At 38.0% G+C, this 10478-nt stretch overlaps 1 protein-coding gene across 1 annotated transcript in view; it reads right to left on the bottom strand.

The window, feature by feature from the left end:
* LOC140137100 (poly(A)-specific ribonuclease PNLDC1-like) overlaps nt 1-10478 on the bottom strand; it is a 182646-nt gene that overhangs the window by 113336 nt on the left and 58832 nt on the right. The window lies entirely within an intron of this gene.

Raw genomic sequence — 10478 nt, forward strand, 5'->3', positions numbered from 1 at the left:
TTGCATGCACCGTTCTTAAAACCCATAACATGTGGTTTGCTCCACAGCGGCGCCCTCAATTTTCTTGAATTTCTGCTTTTTGTATGATTGTAATGCCTAATGGTGTACTAAATATGACAAACTAAGCCACAAAGTGATGCATGTCACTCTGATGCATGTCGCTCCCGCACAATTTGCATCCCTGCCCGCTCGTGCCAACGTGTTGTGTCCTTGGGCAAGGCACTTTATCCTCATTGCCTACTGGGGATGGGGTTGGGGTTGGGTTGGATGTTTGTATAGTTGTTTGTTTCAATGTTGCAATATTGGCGCTGATTAAGCAGCTGCCTGCAAATTGCATTGTGTCTGTTTAGGTGTGTTTAATGTACAATTCTAGCAATTTGACCTGCGGGTCACCATTAGAGTTTGAAATAAAACTGACAGGAAAATGGGCAGATATGTTGAAGACATGTGTGTATCACCACTAGGATACATCTTTGTTGTAAGTGACTGTTGTAGATTTGTCCATGTGTTTACTACAGAAGGGAAATACCTCCACTGTTTCATACCTGATGAAAATTCCAAGTTCTTTCGGAAATGTCTTGCCATAGATAGAGAAGGGCAGGTATTGGTGGGTAGTAAGGATATCATCACAGTCCATATGTGTCCAGATGGTAGGGTAGTCAATAAGATCAAATACTCATTTGGTTACTTACCAAGCATGGTTATCAATAGCAAGAATCAAATCCTGATTCATTCCCGTCCATCAGGTTCAGTGTACAGACGTAGGGTAGTAGCAATAGATTACTCAGGTAAAGAGGTGTTTAGCTTCACACCCAAGATAGATGAGGATGTGGCAGTTAGAGAATCGGTATCACATGGGATAGTGTGTGATGACAATGATAACATTTACATACCAATACGTAAACAAAATCAAGTTCTATGCAACACATGTCACATTGACATATACAGTCCCACAGGTAAATTCCTGCAATGCATAGTCAGAGGACTGACATACAATCCCTTGGATTTGTCCATGACACCTGATAGAGCACTGGTGGTTGCTAATGAGACATCAATTCTAAAATACAGTCTGAAGTAAAACTACCAAACATCTCACAATCATGTTTGTACAAATATCCATTTTAGTCTTGGTTGTACAATCAGATACATGTATGCCACAAGCTCTGCTTTTATCCGAGCCATTCTTTGCATGCACCGTTCTTAAAACCCATAACATGTGGTTTGCTCCACAGCGCGCCTCAATTTTCTTGAATTTCTGCTTTTTGTATGATTGTAATGCCTAATGGTGTACTAAATATGACAAACTAAGCCACAAAGTGATGCATGTCACTCTGATGCATGTCGCTCCCGCACAATTTGCATCCCTGCCCGCTTTCGTGCCAACGTGTTGTGTCCTTGGGCAAGGCACTTTATCCTCATTGCCTACTGGGGATGGGGTTGGGGTTGGGTTGGATGTTTGTATAGTTGTTTGTTTCAATGTTGCAATATTGGCGCTGATTAAGCAGCTGCCTGCAAATTGCATTGTGTCTGTTTAGGTGTGTTTAATGTACAATTCTAGCAATTTGACCTGCGGGTCACCATTAGAGTTTGAAATAAAACCTTCTTTTTTTTAGAAGGATTGGCGGAGATTTAATGTATTGCATATGAAATAGTGTTTTGTAACATATTGTGTAACCATTATGTCGGGCGTCGGCGGAGAGATTATATCTGGTTACATTTTTTTTCTTCCAAAAACTTGATCTGTGAATTTCCAAGTTCCTGGATGTACATAATAAAGTACACCAATCAAACTGGCAAAAGTATGCAGAATTGAGTATAATAGTTAACTTCTAGTCTGCCAATTTGACATTTCACTAAATGCTGAGAAGTGTAAAGTTTTAATCACATAACATTCTTATACTAAAAAGAAACAAAGAAGAAAGAAGTTGTAGAATGATAAAAAATGGTGTATTTCATTAAATATTTCTTTAATATTGTGCATATTATGTTTCTTTTCACCATGCTACTGTTATAGAATAATAAAAAGTACCTAATGCTTGCACAGTACAAGGTGTCTATTCAACTGAAAAGAAATACACAGTGAAAAAAGCAGACCCAACAGATGGGATGCTATCTTAAACTGTGTTTTAACCAGTCAGTGTTTGGATACATATTGCCATAATTTTTAGCAATTGTTTGCAAAAACAAATGTAACTTCATTTGATAAAGGGTGCACACCAGTAAATAGCTCCCATTGACTTTCTGTACAAACAGGGTCCAGGAAAATATAATTTTCTTGACTCCAGAGCGACTCAGTTCTTCAAAACTTACCCTTTCTGCAAGTCGAAGGTCAGATAAAGTCATCTATTGTAGAAATTATATACGAGTCCAGCATTTTTTCCAGAAAAATGCCGACTAGATCACCCTATAGCCCATACAGCGTACGCCACCTTACAAATAGCTTGGTGTTTCTGAAATGTAACACATTTTGAAAGTTCAGCCAAATTGTAATAAAAATTCAGATCCTGCTCATTTTTCACAGACAATCTATTTCCCAGGCCTAAATGAGGATTAAATATGAATCAGGGCCTAATAGTTGGGTTTTAAGCCTGTTCTAATGGATTTAATTCAGTCGTATTGCACATTTCCTCGTTTGAAACACTGATTTTTTTCTCCCAGGGTGTGGGAGACTTGTATTTACTGGTGTGCACTCTAAAGCAGTTTTTAAAGATATGTAAACAGACAATAAAATGATAAAAACTCTGCATGATTCATTGAGTGATGCCATGTGCGTGTGAAATCAACAACCAGTACATTACTGAACATGTTCATCAGGACTGTTATTGAAAATTATAACAAGGTTTCATAGTTCTAGTCCAATAAAACAGTACTCACTGTGGACGTCATTCGCACTTTAATGGACAGGAAGAACAGGATCATCACAGAAGAGAGTGACAAAGAAGAAGAAGATACTACCATCAAGAAAGCACTTCATACTTGCGGCTATCCTCCATGGAGCATAGACAAGGTGACACAGCAAATGGATACTCCCAAACAGAAGAAGAACAAAAAGAAAGACGATACCATCAAGTCTAAAGCCATGGTTGTAATCCCATAAGTAGAGGGGGTTTCAGAACGCATTGCAAGAACATTCAAGAACTATAATATCTCGTCAGCCATGAAACCACACTGCACTTTGAGAAATATGCTTGTTCATCCAAAAGATAAGAGGGATCCGCTTTAAAACACCACGGCGGTAATCTACTCTATGCCATGTAAGAACTGTGACATCTCGTATGTAGGTGAGACAGGCAGGAAGTTTGGCAAAAGGCTCGACGAACATAGGGCAGAGGCTGATAAGGCGAGTGTCAATGTTCGTACAAGGGCGAACAGAAAAGCCTCGGAATCTACTGTCAACAAATCAGCGATTACAGATCATGTGCTAGAGCAAGACCACATCATAGATTGGGAGGAGGCTAGGGTACTGGGCAAAGAGACAGACAGATACACACGTTGGATTAAAGAGGCAGTAGCAATCAGAAAGCAAGGGACCACCATGAACAGAGACGAGGGGCAATAAAATCTCAGTCACGTGTTTGACGATCTTCTCAAGAAAAATACATCTGGCAACCGCGTTGCTAAGCAACCAGCATCCTTTGCGGTAAACAGAAGATCGTCACAACATCAACAGTGTTGAAAAAGGAGTCTGCAAGACTTCGAAACGTCCACAGTGAGTACTGTTTTATTGGACTAGAACTATGAAACCTTGTTATAATATAACAACCAGTACAGTGTGACTTGAAGTCAATTAGTCAATCTTGCAAGCGTTTTACATCCGAGATTAATATTGTCAAAACTGCTTTTTTTTAGGGGAAGATAAGAGCTAATATTAAAATAGTAATAAGAGCTAACACATGTGGCTTTCACATAATAAAACACTGAATGATTGTAAACAAATTTTTTAATATTTTCACCATATTTGATGGGACACTCTGTATTTTATAATTGAAATAAACCTGTAAAACAAATGTGTGACATGTTTTCATATGTTATGGTTTGTGTCTTGTGTGTGTTGTCCACAAATTTGGGGGCAATGATGATACTTAGTATCATCATCATTTACATCATAATTTTCAAACATTTCCAGAACTCCAACAAATTAGAGCACTGGGAACATAAAGATTTCTGTCAAATTAAGAATTTTACTTTAAGGTAGGAAACTCGGTTCCCACACATCGGCAAGGAAAAAATTATTAAATGATATTTATTACAGGATAGGGCACAATTAAGGAAATTTTGAGGGAATTCGGTGCATGACACGATAGCCGACGATCCGACCTTAAAACAAATCATTGAGCCCAGTTTTTACCAAATTTGCAGAAATCTGTCAACATTTTCAAAATGCAAATAGCCCAATTTTCTTAAATTTGGTAAAACATTCATAGTGGAATATATGTATTTAACATGTTTAAACTAATGAGTATAATTTCCTTAAAAAATTGGTCCACATTTGTTTTCTCTGAGGCACCCACCTACCCAATGCAACACAATAGTTACTGTGTGAATCATGAGGACCTAATAAACTGGATAGTTATTTACCTACAAATTTTACACAATAAACAGAATCTAAACAAGTTACATCTAGTCACTGATGAAATGAAATGAACCAAACATAGGGAATTCAGATTTTTTTATAGTTATTTATATTTTCACTAATTTAATCAGTCTGTAAAATGCTGCTGAAAGTTGAGCATGCAAATCAATTTGAAAATATCATCAGAAAACATAAATAAATGAACCTCTTCCATGCATGCCAGTTCATTTTGTACATTTATTAACTTCAGAAAAGATGTGAAAATTACTACTACAGCAAAAATAAGCTACCAGGGGAAACCCCTGATAAAATGCGTCAATTTGCCACAGTTGATTGGACATTATGATTTGGTTACAAACAGATTTTGGTCAATGAATGGTCTCACTGTCAAAGACACCTTATCATAATGAACACCAAAGTCAACTAAATCCACAAATAACCTGTCACAATGCCACTTGGAGATGAGTTTCTGATGCCGTGAATGACTGAATTTGGGTGCTAGAGTTGCCATATATGCACCTAATCCACACAATTGGGTTTTATATAAGTTGCCAAAGTCATGTCTTTGCCACCCAATAAGGAGATACAACATTCAAATCTAATAGTTACATTCCTGTATAGCTCAACTGCGAGATATCACATCTATTGGAAGTTTTAGATTTGCCGTAAATTTATCAACAGAATAATGATTTGTCCCAACAGTTACGTTTGGGCAACACTGCATTCAAATTTCAATAGACCTTTTATATATATAGCAGAGCAATGGGGCAGATTGGTTAAGTTTACGATAAGGAAGTAAAAAGTATACACTTTTTGGGTTCAACTTCAACTATCCGTCCGAGGTAAGTGTTTGCATGTGAAATAAAATTGTAATAAAATTTAATAAATATCAAAAATGATTTTATTTTTCCCAAAATTATTAGGGGTTCTCTGGTTGCAGGTCAGTATACGGGATGTACCATGGTTTTGGGGTACCTTTTCAGCAATTTTGATATATCAATGGGTGGGTTTTCGGTGGAGACCAATGTGCCTGTGCGCCCAATTGGGGCAAATTTGGGTGCTTTTGGGGTCTCTTTTGTGGAAAATTGGTATACTGATGGGTGGCAAAATCAGCACAAATTAGGTATAGAGAAAGTCAGCATCCGAAAGTTTGTGTGACACATCCCCGTATTTTTTTAAAGGCCCCCTCCCCGGACATGGACAAGATGTGCATAACCATACTTTTTCTACAGTTTGTGGCATGACACATACTTGACCAATGCAACATGTATTCATGTGCCAAATTAGTTGGCACATTTAACTATATAATACAACTTCCTCAAGGATCCTCCTCAGCACTAAAATTTAACCTTCTCCGTTACCTAGAGCAGGTTTGCCAATAAGGCTAAAAAAAAAAAAATTGTTTGTTTGTCCTCCACAACCATTTGAAAATTGGTGCGGGCGGGCGGATTTTTTTTTTGTTTTTGTTTTTTTTTTTGTTTTTAGCTGTCGTTGCAATAGGAGGAATGTCTGGTCGTATCATTTTGAAATGCACATATCTGAACTGCAAATCGGCAATGGTAGCCACTGTTTCAGTAGGAGAAACAGTACTCCACGGTCCATTTCTTTTCTCCCCCACCGCTATCTCCAGGCCGGTAAATTGATCATCAGCAGTAGCCGGAACATCTGACATTACATTATTAAATAATTCCCGTAAATTTAGGGATATAGGGGCACTTACAAGGCGATCTACAATCACTTTCCTTTCACAAGAAAACACATACGCAAACTGCGTGAGGTCGCCATGTTTGGACTGCATCACTTGAACGTTGTTATGCAGACAATATAAATCACCACGTTAAAATATTTAAAAATTAAAAACTATTACATATATCATTCAAATATGTATTTCAAATGTATGAAAAATATTTTAATACAATGTATTTAGTACATTTTTTGTAACTTGTGAGAAAAATCGGTATATTTACACATTTTCACCCTGCGTTTTGTCCACAAACAACGCTAGCTATAATGATATAAATTCAGTTCTTTTAATAGTACGATGCTTGCCGAGTACAAAGTTCTAAACGAAATATAGATTTGTATAGTGAGTTTGGACATGCGACCACACGTATGATATGGTCTGCGTAAAATGCCTAAATCACGACGTAAAAGTCGTAGAAAGGTAGAAAAACCAACAAAATCGATGTTTTTAACTTACAGTTTTGGGAAAATGTTAAAAAAAAAAAAAAAAAAAAAAAAAAGTTGTAGGCCCGCACCTATTTTTACGCCCGCGCCTACAACTTTTTTTTTTTTTTCTATTTTTTTTTTTTTTTTAACATTTTCCCCAAAACTGTAAGTTAAAAACATCGATTTTGTTGGATTTTCTTAAAAGTCAAATCTATCTCTGCGCCATTTCAAATGACACCGCAATAATTATCTTCAAAACTGCTGTCATTGCTTTGTAACAACATTAATAATTAATATATCGACTTTTTAGTAGAAGTAAGAACAGGACACAACGAATCTGAGAAGATGAGAAAATATACCTGTATGCATAACATTTTCTACATAAATTTGTGCTAAACAGCTAGTAATTTTTCAAAATAGGTTGTTTTGTCAATACTTGCAATTCACCATTTTTATGCAATGATATCCTGTAACTTCCACTTTCTAAAATCTAAAATTCCTAAGAAGCTAAATATAATGTAAATCTTAAAATTCATTACGTTTCACTACCTGAAGAGAATTGATCAAAAAGTGAATTCCCTCCTGAGGTTAGTAGGCTGTCATTATAGCTAGAGGCAGTATATGACACACCTGGGTTAATGAGTTCCATAAAAATGACCTTGTGTGGTATTTAGTTCCCAGGAAGTGAGTTTTGCCTGAGGCAATTTGTGGTTAAATGTTGATCCCTCACTAATAAGAGTTATTACCGTTGATTTGGTTGAACAAGGCGGTTCTCGAAACACGAGTCTCGCCTGCTTTCGCGATCGCCTGCTTTTACGATTACTTTGGTAGAAGTAAATGAACCTGCAACAACCCATGGCGATTTGCCTGTTCAATTTGAGCTTGATTGGACCAATATTGGAATTTGACCTTTGATCCCTAAATGTTGGTGGGTCTCGGCTGGGCACAATTACCTGGCTGATGGTGACTGTACCCACCAAGTCTCATGCCCATCCGACAATTTTTACTAATTTGACCTCAGATGATCCCTACTGACCCCAAAATGACCTTCCAAAAATTGGGCTCTAAATGTTGACTGTACCAATCAAGTTTCATGCCCATACAACAGTTTTTAGTCATTTGACTTCAGATGACCTCTGAGTGACCTCAGATGACCTTGCAATGACTGTCCAAAAATTTGGCTCTAAATGATGACTGTACCACCAAGTTTCATGCCCCTAGTGTGACAGTTTTTAGAAATTTGACCACAGATGACCCATGGGTGACCTCAGATGTCCCTGAAATGACCTTCCAAAAATTTGACTTTAAATGTTGACTGTAACCACCAGGTGTCATGCCCATATAACAGTTTTAAGTAATTTGACCTCAGATGACCCCTGGGTGACCTTTGATGACCCAAAAATGACCTTCAAAAAATTTGGCTCTAAATGTTGACTGTACCCACCAAGTTTCATGCCCATACGACAGTTTTAGTAATTTGACCTCAGATGACCCCTGGGTGACCCCGAAATGCCCTTCCAAAAATTGGACTCTTAATGTTGACTGTAACCACTAAGTGTCATGCCCATACGACACTTTTTAGTAATTTGACCTCAGATGACCCCTGGGTGACCTTGGATGACCCCTAAATTACCTTCCGAAACTTTGACTCTAAATGTTGACTGTACCCACCAAGTTTCATGCCCATATGATATTTTTTAGTAATGTGACCTCAGATGACCCCTGTGTGACCTTGGATGACCCCAAAATTACCTTCCGAAACTTTGACTCTAAATGTTGACTGTACCCACCAAGTTTCATGCCCATACGACAGTTTTTAGTAGTTTGACCTCAGATGACCCCTGGGTGACCTCGGATGACCCCGAAATAATCTTCCTAACATTTGACTCTAAATGTTGACTGTACCCACCAAGTTTCATGCCCATACGACAGTTTTAGTAGTTTGACCTTAGATGACCCCTGGGTGACCTCGGATGACCCGAAATAATCTTCCGAACATTTGACTCTAAATGTTGATTGTACCCACCAAGTTTCATGCCCATACGACAGTTTTAGTAATTTGACCTCAGATGACCCCTGGTGACCTCAGATGACCCCGAAATAATCTTCCGAACATTTGACTGTAAATGTTGATTGTACCCACCAAGTTTCATGCCCATACGACAGTTTTGAGTAATTTGACCTTAGATGAACCCTGGGTGACCTCGGATGACCCCGAAATAATCTTCTGAACATTTGACTCGATGTAGCACCCCAAGAGACCATTTTTGACATAATAACTCGTTTTAGACATTTTTTTGAAAAAATGCTTGCTTCACCCTAAAAAGGTGGTTTTAAATATTCAGTTTCCTATACTTTTGTACATGAGAGACATTCTTCTAAGTCTTTTTTTGGCCTAATAACTTGGCCTACATGACCGAAATTGATATATATATTATGCGCAATATAAAAACAATATTTCATTAAATTTTTGACCCCCCCCCCTCAACTTCGAGTGTGTGGGAGGGGGCCACATGGGGGGAGACTAGTGTGCATGAAGACTACATTGTATGATAGACCATTTTTGACATAACACCTGTTTTAAACATTTTTTTGAAAAAATGCTTCCTTCACCCTAAAAAGGTGGTTTTAAATATTCAGTTTCCTATACTTTTGTACATGAGAGACATTCTCCAAAGTCTTTTTTTGGCCTAATAACTTGGCCTACATGACCGAAATTGATATATATAATGCGCAATATAAAAACAATATTTCATTCAATTTTTGACCCCCCCCTCAACTTTGAGTGTGTGGAAGGGGGCTACATGGGGGGGACTAGTGTGCATGAAGACTACATTGTATGATAGACTATTTTTGACATAAAACCTGGTTTAGACATTTTTTTGAAAAAATGCTTCCTTCACCCTAAAAAGGTGGTTTTAAATATTCAGTTTCCTATACTTTTGTACATGAGAGACATTTTTCAAAGTCTTTTTTTGGCCTAATAACTTGGCCTACATGACCGAAATTGATATATGTAATGCGCAATATAAAAACAATATTTCATTCAATTTTTGACCCCCCCTCAACTTTGAGTGTGTGGGAGGGGGCCACGGGGGGGTACTAGTGTGCATCCTCTGGTTATACTACCCCCTACCACATTATGTTGACCGTACCCACCAAGTTTCGTGCCCATACGACAGTTTTTAGTCATTTGACCTCACATGACCCCTGGATAACCTTGGGTGACCTTGACGCACTAACCAATACAAACTTGTTCTGTCTGGGGTGAAGATGCACCCACCCACCAAGTTTGAAGAACGTGCGACCCCTAGTCTCAGAGAAAATAGGTTTTTGCATTTTATGCATAAATTATGCAAATTAGGTACTTAATTACCATATTTTGCGCTGAAAATCGAATCGGGTTGAGATCCTCTGGTCATACTACCCCCTACCACGTTTCATCATCATAGGGCTTAGGGATCTTACGAATCCCCCAGATACAGCTCCACAAGGCGGATTTCTTCAGATTTCCAACCATATTTGTAGAATCGTTCCGCATAAATTATGCAAATTAACAACTAAATGCGCATACTTTTCGCCAAAAAACTAATCAGGTGATCAGCAGATGTGTATCATAGCTGCCACCAGGTTTCGTTACCATGCGCCCGACGGATCTTGAGATAGTCTGTCCACAAACTCCGCAATCAATTTGCGCTGATTTTTGCATAAATTATGCAAATTAGCTATGTTAATT

The sequence above is a fragment of the Amphiura filiformis genome, chromosome 2, assembly GCF_039555335.1.
Source record: "Amphiura filiformis chromosome 2, Afil_fr2py, whole genome shotgun sequence".
Classification (NCBI taxonomy): Eukaryota; Metazoa; Echinodermata; class Ophiuroidea; order Amphilepidida; family Amphiuridae; genus Amphiura; species Amphiura filiformis.